Source organism: Neopsephotus bourkii, unplaced genomic scaffold, assembly GCF_033783945.1.
Source record: "Neopsephotus bourkii isolate Nb327-2 ecotype Australia unplaced genomic scaffold, CSIRO-AGI_Nbou_v1 NB_1624, whole genome shotgun sequence".
Lineage (NCBI taxonomy): Eukaryota > Metazoa > Chordata > Aves > Psittaciformes > Psittacidae > Neopsephotus > Neopsephotus bourkii.
Window position 1 is genome coordinate 10977501 of NW_026902099.1, and position 19724 is coordinate 10997224.

The 19724-nt window shown below is 39.6% G+C and overlaps 1 protein-coding gene across 5 annotated transcripts in view; it reads right to left on the reverse strand.

The window, feature by feature from the left end:
- Positions 1–19724, reverse strand: part of FOXP2 (forkhead box P2) — a 416691-nt gene that overhangs the window by 203356 nt on the left and 193611 nt on the right. The window lies entirely within an intron of this gene.

Consider the following 19724-nt stretch of genomic DNA (forward strand, 5'->3'; position numbering starts at 1 on the left):
GGGGCCAGGGCGGGCGCTGGCGGCGCGGCGGGAGCCCAAGCCCGAGCCGGAGCCAGCCCGGGAGGAACAATGCGCTTCGGGGCGAGCCGGGACCCGGCGCCGCTCCCGCCGCTCGCTGCCCTGCAGCATCCCGCAGCAACGCCGTCAGATGAACACCATCTGCCGCTACTTTTGTGGCACGTTTAAATACTAAACAGAGGAGGAGAAGATGTATAAAGAAGTACTTAAAATAACTGCTTCTAATAGACTTTAATACAGACATTTTGGGTAAGTAATTACAGCAAATTTCACATTTCACCTTCAACCCCTGAGGCTACACTATTTCTCCACCTCCTCTGAAATGAACTGAAAGCACTTATTCTGTCGCCCTGTGATAGAGAAGAGTTTAATATTCTGCTGGTTAGCTATTTTTCTTCACTTTCTATGAGAGAATTTACTCGTTAAATAGCATATTGGTAGTGGGTATGCACTGTGAAACAGAGGTCCAGGCAGCCCTCTCTTCAGGGGGGAAAAAAAAAAATCAATGCCACTCACTCGGGGAGGGGAGGGCTGTACACCCGCAGATAGGAACACATGCCTTATCACAGCACTGAACAAAGCACGAAAAAGCCCACCATCCCGTGACGTGTTCCATGTGCAAGTGTGCGTTAGGCAGAAACAACATTCGGGGGGGGGGGAGAGTTTAAATTCTCCTCTGCTTGTTCGGGTGGAGCCATCAGTGCGGTTTGTTTATGAGCTCCCTCCCTTTGGAGAACAAGATTTTCCAAGCTACTTTTTGCCTATTTTTATTTTTCCCAACTGCCCACTGTTTTACAGCGCTTTCCCATTTCAGAGAAGCTGTGAAGAATGTATACAATGATACAAACGACTTTACCTACTCCAGAGGAAATAAATGATAGTTTCCATTATCACATCAGTCAAATAACATTTTCACACAAATCTGTTTACATTCACCAGAAGGATAACATAATATGCTCTTCAGCCACGCTGCCTTATCAACCTGCAAAGCGGTGCAGTAACAATTAATGACACTCGTGTTTTACCCACAAAAGTTTGTTAAAAAAAACTTGCTATCTCTGACATTCAAAAATAATGTTATAAATATGCAAATTAATTTTTTTAAGTAAAATATTTGCATCTCCTTTCCTCCTCCAGGCTTTTGAACTTCTGAGGTCAACAAGGACAAACAATACCACCAGTGTCTCTTTGCAAAAAGCTGGGTTTGCTGTCTGCAAGCAATGGTATCATTTCCATAGCAACCCCCTAACTATTAATTTTCAATTAAAGCAGACACAAAGCGGACAGCCTGAGGCTGGCAGACAGTGTCAAGAGCCCATCTCTGTAGGCAACAGTTTCACACAGCTATGAAGCGATAGGTGCCTCTGCCACAAAGCTCTATCAGAGGTACGTCAAGTTTGGCTGGTTAAAATTGCATTAACCTTGAGTTCAGTCCTAAATATTTTATATCAGGCATTTACAAAGACAACAAAATACTGACCAAAGCCAGAGTCAGAAATAAACTAGCAAACAATTTCCAAACCATGTGCAGCACACGAAAGGGGAAAAAAAAAGAAAAGGATCATGGAAGTGTATTAATGGGAGGACATGCTTCTCAATGGCTGATACCACTGTATTTGTCAAAAGCCTCTTAATCTTTAGCATCAGCATCAGCATCATCATCATCTCCTAGAACACACTCCACACTCTTAAATAAAACAGTCAATACACCTACTCCATTATGCAAATGAGAATTAATTCCCAGGCATAAATGTTCCCCGGATGTCACAACATTGGGTATTATTCTGTAATAAAAAAAAAAAACCCAACATATTTTCAAGTATCAGGGAACTCTGTAATATCTCTCTCTGTTCCACCTGCCATCTTTTCACCAGAAAAACTTACAAACTTCCACTCACGGCCACCAGCTTTCAGCCCATCTCTCAGCTAACAACCTGGAGGCACACACCTGGCGTGCGTTCTGTACCTACTTCCCTCTGGCCCAACAGCAAACTCAAGAGGACATTTCTTGATCTCCTCTCCTAAAACCAAGGCTGGCATTAGATTTTAATTTTTGTTATTTTTAGTTTAAATGTCCCTGTGTCTGCTTCCCTCCTTAACAGAGGCAAGCGGCCCCTGCATGCAAATACATACCACTGTAACAGCCGGGTCCTGTGCAGTCACAAAGGTAGCCTAGACCTCAGGCTGCTACTGCATGGGATTTCTCACTCCAGGGTGCAGAGAAAAACCCGCTGGCAGTGACAGGTATTATGTCACAGCCTGTTTTCCACCAAACAAAAGATGACAGGCGATGCAAACTGGTTTTCAGATGACAAGTTCCCGTCAAATGCATTGCTCTAATTCTGCACCCTTCCTGCCCTTTTGCCTCCAGCAACAATTATGCAAAAGAACGTATAACAGGTCAGGATCCCCCCAAACTCGATATGATCTCAGTTGTAATCCTCTGGACAACTGTCAACCCTTGCAACAGTTGGATGCTATCTCTAGTACTGCACAATCTATAAGCAAGCCTTGCACTGATAAGCCAAAGAACCGATCTGAAACCAGTTCTGAGCACTAGATGGAACTCAGAGGAAGAAATGTGATCAGTACATATCAGCATTAAGTAATACAAATTCCATGTACAGAAGATATTTAGGGAATCTCTTCACCGATTTAAATACCAGTAACTAGAAAGCATAGGCTTAACCCTGCAAAATCTTTACATGTGTGAGAGGACAGACAGACTACTTCAGTAAGGAAGAATTGGAATCACAGAATCCTAGAATGGTTTGGGTTGGGAGGGACCTTAAAGATCATCTAGTTCCAACCCCCCCAGGAAGGAAACACAATCATGAATTTAAAGAATAATTAGTAGGTTTAGATTGTATATATTTACATTATACTGTATATGTGGTCACAGAATATACAGTTCCATACCTAATCCTAAAAAAAAAAATCAAAAAGTAAAATGTTGTCCCTTATTTACTGGTACACAAATGCTACTCCCTACATTTACAATATTAGGGTTAAATAGTTAGATAACAGAATCGTACTGTTTCTATACAAACTTAACAACGGCACTATAACAAGGATGATAAAGATGATGTAATGAACAACTTTAAAGCAGGCTCTCCAAATTTCTAGTCTTTAAAGTTAAGCCTGCTTAGCAAGCTTTTTTTACCCCCCTAACTTATTTAACAGCACTTAACATTGGTAGCAACAATATGCATGCATAAGAAACAGACTGACTGTTTGGTCCTCAGTTTCCCAATTTTCCATCAATGTCTGTTGTTTGCTATGTGCAGACATGAAGTAACACACAAGCCCTTGGATACTTGTAGGAGGTTTTCACTTTCCAAAGGTTTATTAGAGCCTGGCAGTGAAAAGTCACCAAGGAGCCCCAAGCTCACTCTCTACTTACTGTTGGTTTCCTTGCTGCTGCCATCAGACTGGTGCAGTCTAGGAACACACTTGGGAGTATATGGTAGTGAGCTTGGGACCTATACCCACAATGCTTGTGAAGATGCCACAAAGAAGCGAACCCTAACCAACAGCACTGGTGAGGACTGATGCACGTAGACCCTACTCAGGGCTGGGTGAGCCGCCACCTTCACAATTTACACAGCTCAGCTTGCAACTTTTTTGAACCCTGGGTGACCACGAGATACAAAGTATAGTCATTATCTTTCATTCATTTTCCAGTTCGAAGTATCCTCAACATTGAGAGGACCGGGCCACAGATGAGCAGTGTGGGGTCTTACAGTAGGATGACAGTGGTGTGAGTTGTGTGCTCCTCATCATGGCACAGGGACACATGAGGGCAAGCAAGGGCACAAGACTTGTCTTGAAGGATTGTCCTGGGTAAAGGGAGTCAGTCTGGCTGGAATGGATCCAAGGGTGAACAATCCTGTCTGCTGCCGTGCCCTGCTTCCTGGGAGGGAAAAGCTTCAGCAGAAAGCCTGAGTGGGAACTGGCACAAATAAGTGAGCGGGATTGGGGGTCCCAGGAGGGACAGAGTAAGTCAGGCAGCTCATGTGCATCACACCTAAAGTTCAAGCACAGAGGTTTTACACAAAACTCCTTTCGCTTCATGAATGACTTAAAAAAACCCACCTGTGTTTCCAGTTATGACTGTAGTTGGTTCCACTCAAACCCGAAAGTTCTTAATTGTTAACAGTATGTCAACAATTACCTCTTCTTCTCCCTCCCAAGGTTAAGAAACATTACAAACTTCATTATTAAACTTGGAGTTTCGTATTTATTTTACATGTATTTGTCATGATTTTTAAAAAATGGACCCAGTAAGAATGGCTAATTGCTTGACCACTCTGTAATTAACTTGTGGATTCAGACCTCTCTACCCATGTGAATCCAAACCAGATCATGGTTTGTTGCAAACAGTAAGTTGCCATCACACTGGAACACACAGATAGTCAGGAACCAACTGGTTAACAACAGTTTTTACTTACAGCATGTGATCAAGGATACTAGATTACAAACAGCAAAGTGGGCAAATATATTCCTTAAGGCCTCTGTTTGCAATAAACTACAAATACATTCTCAATCTAGCATGTTCATAGAAGTCCGAGAGGTTTTGGCAGTAAAACAAACTAGAACAGGTTGGAGGGAGGGAGGTGTCTACATCTCTGCTTTTGATTCCCTCCCCCCATACTAGACATCAGTATTTATTTACCAAGAGGAAACTCCAACAGCTGTAGAAATAGAGATACGACAAATAAGAAAACTGAGTTTCAGTTCACTGTTTACAACCCACTGATTAGTTGACTGGTTGTTCTTGTTCATAACCATTTATCACCAGTATTTAATTCACAATAAACCCGTTAGCACACCAACACTTTTTCTCCAAGTAGGAAACTTAAAATGAGGACTTGAGACTTTCAAGATTCATTCCAGCAAATTAAAGAAGACATGAATAATACATGAAATGAAGTCCTATCAGAAGATACCATTCACCTTTTAGTGAATGGCAGCCAGATATTCTATACCATCCAGAACTGACAACAGAATCAAAAAATCCTCTGTCATACACACAAGATATGAAAGAAGCTGGAATCATTGGTGAAACCCTTCCCCTGTAAACACAGTTTAGTTTTTCTCTATGAACTGATACACCATCTGCTTTAATGATTCTGGTCATATTTACAGTTCCACAAGAAAGAACAACAACAACAACAAAAACCCAAACAGATCTCTTTTGCCCCTATGAGATCTTTGAAATTAGTGACCAGCTACCAACACCAATCTTTGTTTCAGGCTGTTCTGAGTGTGTGCCAGAGCCCATGCGCACAAAAGGCAGAGCCCATGTGCACAAAAGGCAATCATAGGGAAACCTGTTTTCACCAAAAAAAGTCCACTGGTATCACTAAAACGATTCCCCCATCCTTAATTATTAAAGGACTCTCAAAATAGAACAAACTCGCATATATTTCTTGCTTTCACAGGACCCAAGTTTGGCAGGTTCCCAGGCTGGCTACATGCACACTCTTGCAAAGCCAAAATGTCTGATGGGATAGAAAACAACATAGTTTCTTCGCAATTTCAGCTGCAAGAAAAAGGACGGGAAGCTCAGAACACCTCACAGCTGTGACACAGGGGCCTTCTGCAACTGGAGACACGAGGGCAACGCAGGGACTTGGTCTTGCCTGCCCAGGACAGGATGGAGGGGTGCAGCACTGTCCTTCTCAACATCACCATCACTTTTGTTAATCTCTTTGCTAGATCTATATTTTATTTTTTTATTTTACTTCTTCAAACAGTGGATTGCCAAATTACTGGTTCTGATGGCATTTACGCACCTCCCTCCTTTCATAACATTCACGATGAAATTTATCACAGTCAGCAAAGCAAATAAACTGTGTTTTGAAGATCTCACTCAACCAAAAGTTTTGTCACCCATTCCCACCCAAAATAAGGTGCTCTCTGTCCTTCCTTGATGAAGGTCTGCAACAGCCTCCTCAGCTCATCTGCTCCTGGACTCATTTATTCTAACTTCACATTTCTCACCTGGGCAACTCACAGTCTTCGATTTGGTCTTTCTGCAGTATTTTGGCTCTGAAATGACAGAGAAGTGACCTACTGAAAGCTATTTTCCATCCAGAATGAGGACTAAAAAGGAGGGCTTGGAGGTCTGGCCATTATAGCTCTGGAGGTTTCAAACAGTGCCACCTACCAAGTCCCAGAAATCCTCACTCTTTCCAGTCACTTTGCAAAGGCTTTTACTTTCACACGTATCTCTACAATAGCTAGGTTCTACATACAAAACCTTTACACACTGAAGGACAAGTTTCTGATGTATTTAATAAAATATTACTCCACTGCCTGTAGAAAAAAATTGCTATTTTAGTGAGGCCCACATAAACAAGGGTTTGAGCTCCCTCTGCAGGCATCGGGTCTGTAATTAATTAAGAAAGGCTTTTCCCACGGCCACGCAGTCATAAACGAATAATGATGATGTGCAGAAACAAAAATGTTTTGACAGGATTTGGCATGACAGTAGCTGAAATTATCACTGATGATGTGCTTTAAATGAGACATTTGGGGAAAATTCTGGCCTAGTATAACCAGGTGCACTCCACCTCAGAGAAAGGAGTGCCGGACACTTCGCTTCGCAGTGGGGTTAGCTGATTTTCTGTTAGGTGGATGGCAACTTAAATAAATAATGATAACTAACTACAAGAGCTAGTACCTGGGGAAAGCCTTAGGAGAAAAAAGAGTGCCATCAGGATAGAATAGCAGAGAGATATATGTAAAAGATTAACTTTTAACTTGAACTAGGAAAGCAGATTATGCTACTGCAGCAGGCTTACACTGATTTAGTGGTGCAGACTATCTGAAGTGTACTGAGTATTAAACTCACAAACAGAGACTTCTATCCCAAGTATCATCAGAGCTGCACACTCAGGAGCTAAGTCCATCTCTAAGTTTCACTGGAGCCACTATCTAATGGGATTCCATATGGGATTAGGACAGAAATGTGGATTTCTTTGACATTTCAAGTCCTGTCATTAAAAAGAAACTACCCTTTTCAGGCCAATAAGTTTTGGTTTTTTTTACTTTTCAAAGAAAAAATCAGGACTTCGACACCATAAAACCTTGGAAAAACCTATTCGGATTACAGTGATAAGAATATGAAAGAGATAAAATGTATTTCATAAACAAAGCTACGTAATAATGTTAACTGAAATATGTACCTATGTTTAGAACCCCTCCAATCCACCATTTCACTGTATTTTGGCCCCAGTCTATTCTGGCTGGCAGTTCAGGTGTGAAGCCCACAAAAACAATGTAACAACACAGCAAAGAACTTCTTTAATAGCCAGATATTGGAAACAGCAAACACACAAACGTATTAGAAAACACAGTGATATCTAAAGATTGAGCCTGTAACTTTCTCAGTGAAAGAGAGAAAAAGTAAGATTTTGACTAGCTAGAACTCAGCTATTTCTTGTAGAAGACACTGTTGTATAGTCACACGTTTCTTATTAATCATTTCTAATTGACGTTCAGCCAAAATTTTCCCTGACTTCAACTGTTTACATGTCATATCACACTCTTCCCCTATTCTTGTATCTTTGAAGTCTATGCATGCTAACATTTTTAGATAATTGCCCTATTTTTGTACTGCAGCCTCTTAGAGGTAAGACTGCATTACACTGTGGAGAGATCTATAATCTCTGGTATGCACAAGAGCTCTCTCTGGGGCCAGAAACAGTATCAACTGATTCACTGCGGCAGCTCTGCTCTCCTCATCAGCCCACATGCAGCCAAGACCCTCTTTCTCCAAGATGTCTGGTTGCTGAGATGAGCTGTATGAAAACTGACTGGTGGCCAGATACTAGAGATGCTTCCCAGGGATCAGGACCAGGACCAGTACTGTTCAAAATCTTTGGCAACTGCCTGACACCTGAATGGAATGTACCCCTGTCACATCCATGAACGGTCCCAAACTCGGGGGTGTGGAGAAGTGGAAGCACAACTGGGCTGCTATTGAGAGGGAGCTCAAGAGGCCAGTGGAATGAAGAACCTCATGCTGAATCTCACTAAAAGCAAGTGCAAAGTACTACAACTGGGCAGTAAGAACCTATACTAGAGGTGAGGAGTCAAAAGGATACAAAGCATCTTTTCAGAATAAAGTGTGAGGAGTCCTGATGGACAAGTTGAACATAACCCTGCATGAACGCTTGCAGCTAAGGCGACCTGTTGCACACTATATTAGCAAAACTGTAGATACCAGGTCAAAGGAAATGGTTTATTCTCCGTTTGGTACTTACGGCACTGCATCTGGAGTACTGGGCGGCAGGCTCTTGTACAAGACACCAAGATACTACGGTGAGACCAGCAGAAGGCCATTGAGGTGCTAAGGGACGCAGGATACAATATATGGGGAGAGTTTGAGAATACTAGGTTCGGTCAGCCATCAGAAGAGGCAGCTATGTAAGGATCCCCTTACTGTCTTCAAGGACCTTCAACAGTAAAGTGTGAAAAGGTGGAACCAGAGGTGCACAGCAACACGACAAAAGGCAATGGACATGAGTTGCAACACAAGAATATGTGATCACATGATAGAAAAAAAAAATCATTTACAGCAAAGTGGTCTAATACTGCAACATGTCTCCACCCTGAGAGATTCAAAATCAACTAGGAAAGATCCTGATCAGCCTGATTCAAGTCAACTCTGCTTTGAGCAGGACATGGAGCCCCATCACTTCCAGAGGGCCTTTTTTAGCTAAATTCCACCAGAAGCTATGATGTTATCCATTAGCAGTCCTGTCTAAGGGATACCCTTGAGTACTGTACATATTACCTGAGCTATCTCTGGCTGTCACATGCAATGGCTAGAGGATGTACAGAAGCATTTGCAGAAGTTCTCTGTGCGTGCACAGATGAGCTCTTGCAGTTACGAAGTGAACACTGCACCCTGCCAAACTAAGGACAAACCAGGTTTCCTGTGTGTGCTCTGGTCACTGCTCCAGTGCCCGCAGAGCAAGTCATGCCCCTTATATTAGCCAAGACAAACTTTGTGCATTAGTGCTATGCTAAAACTTCATAGATTGGTTCTGTGCCTGCACAGGGCTGCACCAGGGCATGCAGATCAAATCATTCACAGCTAACATAACTTGGGTAGCTTTGCATCAATTTGGATAACAGTTCTGATAACTCCTCATTCTTATGCTGCATCTTCCAGAACCCACTGGAGCATCTGTTCCAAACAGGTTCAGAAATGGTTTAAAAAAACTGAACCTCATCTAAAACCACCTAATAGTCAAATTATAGATGTATGTTAAGTCCTTGAATCCTCACCAAAAAAAAAAAAAAAAAAAAAAAAAATCTTCCTTTTTCTTACTGAAACCCTTCACGTTTATTTTGGTTAACTGAGGCTCAGACTTAAATAGAATATTTTGCCTGTAGTAAATCATAGTTACAAATTACATAGTTTTACTTTATAGTTACAAATTCATGAACCATTAGCTACTGACCTGGGGATCTGATACCCTGCTTATAATAGCACCCACATTTTATAAAGCATTTTTCATCAGCAAGTCAGTATCATTATCTCCATTTTTTAACAGATGAAAAAACTGAGGCATAAAAGAAGGAACTGATTGGATCAAGGTCATGTAGCAAGGCAGCAGCAGAGACAGGAATAAAAACAAAGTGGACTAAGACCTAGTGCAATGTGCCCCACTGTCATTTCCTCACCCTAACATCTCTTCTGTCTGGGTTCCTGCATTTCAATTTGCGCTCTCTTGAGTGTATTAACTTACTCTGAGGCAAAAATATTCTAATTTTTTGGTTGTGTGACTGCTCCCTCTATTGTGGTCTTTGTGGGTACTCGGATACCTTTCTAGACAGTTAAAATATAAAAGATATGGCAAATGAGACCATATGTATACTTCTTTAGATTAATCTAATGACGACAGAATCTTCATTTCCTCATCCCTGTGGAGATAGCTCCCGTGTGCTGAAAGCCTTTCTTACCTTTTTAGTGCTGTTAGTGTTGACAACTCTAACCAATTAGTATCTTCTTTGGACTTCACTAACATGCTATTTAGTAGGACTGTGGATAATTAATTAAATAAGAACAGAGATGCCAGTAGGATTCGCCAGTTGGTATCTTACCATATTGGTATTTACAGTCCTTCTAACCAGCTTCAGGTTCTGTCTTATTCCAGAGTTAGTCTTCATGAAATACTTTGCCAAAAGTTACAACAAAATTGGCGGGGGGGGGTGGGGGTGGTGTGGTGTGGGGGTGGGGGGGTTTCTGTGTTTGACCTTTTTCATTTTGCTCACCAGATCTGTAATTCTACCAAGAAAGTAATTATACTGATTTGACAGAAGAGAAGACAAATTTGTTGAACACTGAAGCTTCTCAGAATCCAGAGTGTCTCACTTGGAAGTCTAAAGGCATGACTACACTCTGCAGTTAAATATAACACAAGCCATCAGCATTCAAGCTAGCTGCAGAATGGAGCTCAAACTCAGCAGGGCTTTTCAGCAGTACTACCAAAATGAGCGCCTCTGCACAGACGTACAGCTGCGCTATGCAGAAGTACTTGCATGGATCAGTACTAGCTCAGGTAGAACGAGCATGTACTACACGACTTTCCATTGTACAACACAAACACATTGAAAGCATCTTTGAAAAGCAGTCTCAGTTCCCACAGACAAGTTGCAAAACAGCAATTAAGTGCCTGAAATACCAGGTGGCTCTGAAGCCTCTAAGTCCATGAAAGTAATCCAAAGCTTTGCCTCCCTGAATGAAAAGACATCACTTAAGTGCCAGAAGTTCTGCTACTGTGTATGCTGCGAGGCACCACTGTGACAGCCCTGCACACTGAAGGCAGTCAGTGATTCACACATTTGCATGTAGGACCTTTCCAAGCTGCAAAACTCACAGGGATTGCACCTCGCAGCCAAGGAGAACAGTGCATCCCACATGAAGCACAGCAGCACGGGTACTCTGCTTCAAAAGTGCATCAGGAAGAGGACTGAAAAGTGGTGAAAAAGCTGCAAATCCTACAGTAAATGCTGTGCAGTACTGCAAAATGCCATGCATGACATGGTAAATAAAAATGCTAAAGAATATCTAAGTAACTGCATAGCTCCTGGTGGCTCCGGTATTACATACTCCCCTATTACGATCTGATTCAACAAGGTATCCAAAGCACGTTCACAGCTGAAACTTTCCAAGTATTCCCACCTTCACTATGAATAGTCAGTCCCATAAAAGTTGTTCACATTGCTGAACTGAGGACATTTGACACAGGTTCTTAGCTGAAACTGATAAATCGAACACTTCTTAAAACTTATGTTTATATATACTTATATATGTAAGTTTTAAGTAAGTATGTGTGTGTGTGAATATATATGCATATATATTCTTTCCTCAAAAATTCACAGAGGAAAAATATATTGCACATGACAGATTGAAAAGGAGTTCTTTTGCAATTCTTGAAACATTCTGAAATAACAGTAAGTTACTGCTTTGCACTGCAATGAAACCCAAGTTTGATTTTAAAATAATTTGTTTTTTAAATAGAAATGAGGTCATATGAAAAACCCCACCTATCTCACCGTAATGTTTAAGAATTTTCATTACAAGTACATCCCACTTGTCTTGAAGCTCCTGCTCTTACTCACTCATGAAAAATGGAACATCTCCAGGAGAGATTAGAAAAGATGCAGTGCATGCTTCTCAACACTTCAGATGCCTCACAAGTGGGGTATCCACACCAGATCCTTGGTGAGACGGAATAGAAACACCAAACACAATTTCAAGGTGATAAAGTGATAAACACAATGCCAAATCTGGGCCAGAATAATAAACAGAATATGAAAGTTGAAGCACAGAGAAAAAAGCAGTAAGTTGGATAAAGGAAAAGGAAACGGCAGCCAAAAGGGAATCCTCTTCTTGATAACAGCTGCAGTTTCACTCGGTCAAAATATGAATGAACCTAAAAATGAGAAAGTAAAAGGAAGGAAGAGAATTGAATTTTAAAGGTGATGTCTAGGTTTTGTCCTGCAGGGTGTAAGGACTGCTCTTGTACAAGGGGAAATGTGTACCTAAACCTGCTCTTTATGAGCTAAGGCTTTTCTAACTGCTCCAACTCATCAAAGCAACTGGGCTGATTGAAACAGATTTGTAGGCATATCTATTCTACCTATATATGCCCTCTCTAAGTAACAAAGGAAGACATCTGACAGATATTTTATAAGAAAATGATGTTATTTTGACAACAGGAATTCTTTCTGTTTGAAGTTTGATTAAGTATAGTAACAGCAAAAAGCCCAGGCTGATGTCCTCATCTGAATACTCATCAGGCTCACCTCTACTTAATTTATTAAATCCTCTGGGGCTGGTAAAGATCCATTAATAGTCCCAAAGTCACCACTTGCCACCACTTGCATGGACTTGGCAGCTTGATCTATACTAGTAAATACTGCCCAGAAACACTCCTGAGCACTACAATATGAACACCTACATTTTAAATTGTTAAAATGGCTCTTGAAATGCTTTTCAGCCATGCCAGCTTGCACTCTCCTACACAATTTGCATGCACAGTTCAGAAGTGAGAACATCGTAGGAACCATTCCAAATAAGCAGGTGGAAATCTTGCCACAAATTGCTTTAGAAGCTCAGAGAATTTGCACCATAGACATCAGCTGTTCTCTGCAGTGGATGCAGAGCACAGGGATTATCCTGGATATGTCTGATTTAAGTCTAAACAAAGCCTAAAAACTGAATTGCAGTGGTACCCCAGTGAAACCAACAGTCATCCTAGTGATGTTTTTGTTGCTTCACTCATGCCAGCAAAATAAAAAGACACACATTTCCTTTCCTAATATTTTCTAACGTTCCTGAGCAATCCTTGGGTTCTAAACTAACCTGGAGCTCTCTACCTCCTCAGAAGGGTGCACTTCAGCATCTTTCTTTTCTGAAAGTGATTTTCCACTAATCCAAGTCATTCCCTTCTGATAACATAGTACAAACCTTTTTTCTCAAGCCTGACCTGGCTTGACCATCACATGATCCTTCAGTGTACCTGGCCTGATCATTTGTCCTGCTATGGCCACACAACTCACAGTTGACTACTCAGTTAGGAGATCACAGGTTTAGCCTTGCACTGGAAGACACAAAATAGATTGACACTCACAAAACCCCAGTCAGATACATATACAACTGGAAGGGATGATCATTTAATAAAACAGCACCGAGTTGAGGGTAAGGAGTTAGAAAAAGCAGTTTGAGACTCTCTGTTGTTCTTTTCCAATTTTGGCTATTTCAGTTTCTTGTATAGGAAAAACAGGTAGAAACTCTTTCTTGAACCTCCCTGAATGTAATCTGTGCTGAAGAGAAGTTTTTTTAGTCTAAGTTACTTTCTCTCAATACTCATGACAGGGACAAAAAAAAGAAGGAGACTGACAGCTTCTTGGACCTTCCACTTTGGCTTTTAAAGCATGAGGGAAGAGAATATCCCTCTGTGAGCTAAGCATACATTGGAATGGATTTTTCATCTATTTTTAACAGTAATTTATCTAATTGCTCTGCATTATGCTACAGCACATCATGTTAAACTGCATTTTTACATGGCTGCATTAGAGTTTCATTTTATTATATAATCTCCAGTGACATTTTACTTACTGTATTCATCTTGCAAGAACAATGCAAAAATGGCTACAACAATGCAAATACAGTTTTCAGACCATGCCTGCTTAGGATATAGGGATAATAATATTGTACAGTAATCATTAATGCTTTCTCAGTCAATATGTTATGATGTACTGTATTCTTTATGTCATGGGGCTCAATTGCTTAGATTTGGCAGTCAGATGAAATGGTAAGAAATAAAAAACAGGGTAATGAAACGTAAACACGATCTTAACATTTTATTGACTGCATTTATCCACTAAGGGTGGAATTTCTCTGAGAGGAGAAAGGTGGAGGAGTGCAAAAGACATGTCCCTTCTGCTGTCAGTAAAGTCAAAAGTTTGGGGAGGGAATGCTGCTTAAAATCCATTTTTCTTTGCATAGATGACCTCATTTTTAAAAGAATTATTCCCTCTGAGTAGTAACATCGATATTTACATGGAAAACTGCATTTAAGATATGATTAGTGATTACATGGAATACAACAGTACTTTTGTTAGTCAGGTGTGAGATGCATAAACCATGTGCAGGTGAACCAGGACTGGCACTCTGCATGGCATAACACTGGATTAATCAGTTTTTGTAAAAATTGCCTCCTAAATGTTACTGGATCAAATATCCTGTTCTAAAAATCATGTATGCAGATTTCACTGGTTATTCTGAACTTACAGAATCCCTGTGTTCCTGCAGCAGTCTAAAAGGTTGTTCATCACTATCTGATGTATAAATCTTTGATTTACATGTTTTAAATAAACAGACATATTAACCAGCAATAACCAAACGGTTTCTTTAAAGAGAAGGGACAGCTTTCCTGGAACTATACTACCTCTTTTTTACCTATTATCTCAACAGATGCCTCAAGTGGAAGCTTGGCAGAAGACACCAGAATTGTTCCTTGAAGGATCTCTTCCTTTTTCCCGAAGATAATCAAGGACAAGGTGGCACGAGATAATTAGCTACAAGTACCACTAGCTCCCTGAATTATCTCCATGACTGATACTGAACTCCTGCGGGCAGCCCTGGCTTACAGCCTGCGACTCCCGGGGAAAGTATTTCAACATAAGAAAGAGGCCCTACATCGGGGGAAGAAGGAGCTATGCATATGAATGACTACTACCAAGCTGATAGGAGAATTCCTCAGTATTTCCAGCTCCTCACTGCTAGGGATACCACAGGGATACCAGACTGTTTCTCTGACCTCTGTCTTTTGCTTTTGGCAGTGTCTTCAAATAGGACCACTGTCTCAAAAAAATCTTACAATTATTAACTGGAGAATAATTGAATTTTATTTTTTTTTTATAAATAGGTAGGGAGCTCCTGACATCAATGTAGGTACATAATTGCATTTGAAATGAATAACATCTGTCAACAAAATGTTGTATTGGAGATGGAAGATGCGAGTTTTGCCCACCAGGCTTGTACCCTAATTCTACTGTAGTGTTGATGACAATCCCTGTTTTGAAACTGCATACCTAGAGGCAAGCTTATAATTCCCTTAGATGCCTCAACAAAAAGTTCTAATTCTCAAGGGCATGAAGCAGTTCCTTACTCCTGAAAATAACATAGAAATACGCATTTAAGAGCTTAACTATAGGCAGTGAAGTTAAAAAAAATAAAATTAGCAGCCCACAGTCTGTTTCTCCATCTTTAAAACTACTAAACTACTGAGTTCTTTATAAAGTTACTTTATTTTTCTTGGACAAGAAGCTCTGCATCTGCTATGTATTCTTATTTATTGCTATTAATGGTTGCCATTTTTGCATTTTACAAGGTAGTCTTTACGAGTAACATGACATGAGTTTTTTTCAGGTGACGTTTCTAAGCAGGGCAACATTATTAATAAAAACTTTATAGCTAATCTAGACAATTTCACTACAAAAATTTCAGAATGTTAGAATTTCAATCATGTTAGAATAAAATTTTACAAGTAGCCATGAAAAATCATTACATCTTTTACTCTGCACATCCAGTTTCCATGCAAGTGACACATCTGAGAATGTGTTTTTAATCGTGATGCAAACCCATGGATCTTGTCAATACTTATCAGGGTGTAAGAAACCTAGAGAACACTGTTGTTACAGTCAAGGATATGGCACACACACAATTTCACTACATTGGCTTTAATGCTTTAATACTACTACATCTTACCAGTAGGCAGCACTGTTACATCTTTTTAGATGTTCGCAATGTTAATGACATACAGTGCCATCTGCAACTTTCTACATAATATCTGACCTTTACTTCCATTCAACCCTCATTATTTTTTCTTCACGCAGTGTTTCTATCTCCCAGATTTTATTTCATAAAAGAAAATAAGAAGAAAATCAAAATGCTGGAATATTTTTTAGCACATCAAAAATGGGAAATGGATATGCAATGTCATATTGGAATGCATTAACCAATTACCTTGACTGTCACTATTTAAAACATAGCAATATCTATATTGCTATATGATGAATTACCTTAGGCAAATATCTCAGTAGCAGAAAAGGTTCATTTCAGTATTGATTAAATAAGTTAGATCTTAAAAGAACAAACTGATAGAATAAACAATGGTCCAGAAAACCGATCCAGAAAACCCTTCTTCAAATGAAGAACATGGGCCTCAGTTATGAGAGTCGTATCTTAAATTGGACTATTCTTCTCAAGAAGGATTTGAAATGAAAAATTCAGAACCAATGACTGTTATAAACCAAATAAACTGTTCTCATTACTATTTAAAAAATAGACAAACCTAAATACACAGACATGTACAATGCTCTTGTGGCTGATTAATTTTCAGTTTTACCATTCCACAGAGTCTGTATCACCACCTAATTGAACCTTGATCTTCTATTTGCTAAAAATTAAAATTCAGTACTGAGTTCAATGAGATTTTTGGATGTACAAGAAAGGAACAATTTTGTGTCAAATATACATGTACCCAGCTGCAAAGGTTACTGGCAGGGGTTAATAAGAATATTTGCAAAACACAGATAATGAATACTTACATTAGAATATATATCTGGTTTATATATATTTCTATGTATAGACACACACAGGTGCCCACACAGACACACTCACATATTTGTATAAGTCTAAAAACAAACAGTATTCTCTTAGTTCTTTGGTAAACAAGATGTACCAGCTTAAACATCTCAGCAGTGCCGAAGATTTTTTTTCCACTTTCTGTCCTACTTTCACACCAAAATTATAATTTCATATTTCATGAAAAGGCACTGAAACGTAAAATGGGCCAACATCAAAATATAACAAGGAAGCAAAGATAAATTAGAGGAATTCTTTGGTTCTTTCACTAACTAATCAGAGATATACAGAAAAGGACCTTTTAAGTTTAATGATACCTGCTCATTAAATGATGCTAAACACTAAAATACCACGAACAGCAGGGAATTTCAGTTTACATTAGAGAAAAAAATAAAAGGGTAAAAATGACTGAAGTTGGTCAGTTCAAGCTGATAGGGCACTTCAAATGAATAACAGAAGAATAAAAGAGACACTCTAGGTTAAATTAGGTTCTCCTATGCCTTTTCTTGAAAGTGCTTAACTTCACAAATTTTATTTGAATTAACTAACCTGCCAAAATCAAAGACTTGAATAGGGGTAAAGTTAAACAAGCAACTATACTTCACAGTAAGTTTACCCATTAAACAGCAGATAAAACCTCTGCATAAGGAAAAATGGGAGAAACTGTTTTAGAAGGTGCATTTTTTTCCTTCTCCAGTCAGGGAAAATGTCATCCCCTTCATATTCTTGAAGTAAAGCTGTACTTCAGAATAAAATTACTCAGATATGGAACTTAACTCTTCTAGCAATTTGTTTGTAAGAATCTGCTTTTCTAAGCACAGTTTTCTTTCTCTCCATTTGAAATACATAATACTTGAATATTACCATTTTAGTGTGACATTAAAGATATTAAACAATTAATTACACCGCATTACCTGACTAATAACTTTTGCAAATACACTGTAAAGCATTTAAAAGAAAATAAGCCATTTCAAGAAATTGTGAAGGTTGAAGGTAAAGAAAAAAAAGGCTGTAGATAAGAATGTGGCTTCACATCCTTCTCAACATACGTGCTATACCCTATGTTAATTTTGTTTGAAGGTGATTACACTTATCATTAAGAAGAGTAAAAGAGAAGAGCTCCATTTTTTTTTTCTTCCTGTGAGAGCAGCCATAACATTCTAATAAAAATACAGATTTTGCATGCATTCAATTTGTTCCTCACACTTCCATCAAACTTTCTTTCTGTCAAATTAAAAAGACAAACCCCACTTTATTAAGCAAGAAAACTTGTAACAGACAAGTTTTAACTGCAAAACCTAAGAACTCCAGTCCTGGAAGTGAATCCTTGTAGGCTGGAGAGTGGATCCTGGTACAACCTCCTTTAAAGTCTCAGCTGAAGGTCAACCTCCTCACCGACTAGCATTTGGGTTTTAATTTTTATTACACACGATACTTCTATGGATTTAGTTAGCTATTTTTAGGTTGCAACTGAGCAATTTTTGAGAGGGACAGTCAGAGAAAGAGGAGACAGGAGCAAAACTATATTTGGGTGTACACAGGTAGCAAGCAACTCCCCCCATTTTGGTTTGTCTCAGGCAAAGTGTCTGTTCCTTGATGTCCATCCTACAGTCTTCCCTCTCTCTTCTTAGGCTAATGCTCATTGTGAGGATGCCACACTGGATTGGTACACAATAGCCCTTATTTTGGTCACTGACAGAAAAACAAGTTTGGATTTGATTTTCAGAGATGATAAACAGTCGTGGTTGCCAAGCATGTCTCCAATCCAGCCCATTGATCTTACGGATCCACAAAGTACAGGTAATGGGTATACACCTCACTGAGGGACTGCAAGATTATTCTCATAGCATCCAAACACTCCAAATACTATAAGCATGGCAGGAATGCAAACAAATACAACCCCAAAGTAAAAAGACATTTGTTCTCTTTGGTCACCAACTGACGGTGGAACCTTAAGATAGCCATTTCCAAGAGGATGAATCCATGCCTCCATCTAGCTAAGTGCCACCATCTTCAAACTTTATTCTCCATAGCAAAGTTGTTGTACCAGAACACCATTACATAAAGATGCTGACTGATGGGTGCTTTGTCAGCCTCAGAATAAACACTAGATTGCTTTAATACGTCACAGCTGTAAGATGCAGGAGAGCATCACCCATCTGATTTTTTAGTTTAACTAAAAAAGGTGCAGCAGCAATTGTAGAACAACAGCATAGAAAAACTCCATATGTGATGGACTAAAACATATGAGAAAGATCTCTGCTCTAGGAAAGTTGCCATGAAACGACAAATTAAGGATGGGGATGAGATAAAGAAATAACATGATGACCATCAGGATGTATTTTATTTCCCATTTCAACTGTTACTTCTATCTTACGTTTAAGAAAATGAATAGTTTATTTCCTGTGACAAAAGCCAGGCAAATCTCTTGGCACTTGCAACCCTTCTTATAGCATCGATCAAGAAAGTCTCATGTGTATGCTCAGAAGTACATAAAGGCTCTCCTACAGTTCACTGCAAACAACTAGGCTTACTGTAGCATAAAGAACAGTGAGTTACATCTTCCCATGCCTCAGCAATACAATCAGAGCTAACAAGGGCATAGTAGCTCAGGTACTACTTTTCTGTTCACACCTGCACTGGGTTAACTTAAGAGAATACACCCAAACATCTTTCATTTGTGTGAAAGTCAGCAGTGAAGAACTTCCTTAGGGATATTTCTCCCAGTGAGAATACCATCAACTTGCATCTGAGAAAAATGCATTGCTTGCACTCTGTAGCTGTCTTCTCAGTCCATTCCAGGTAACACTGGAGAATATTTCATGCTAAAGGCCTAAACAGAGCACAAAGATGAAATAACACCACCAGTCTCATTGAACAAAAAATGGTATACCACCTCAGAATGAAATTTAGGAGGTAAGTGTGGACTTTTTCATTCAGTGAGAGAGAAGGAACTGATTTCATCTTTCTGTAGTCACCAACATCATTAAGAAAACAACTTTTTAATTAAAAAATATAAAGTTACAGG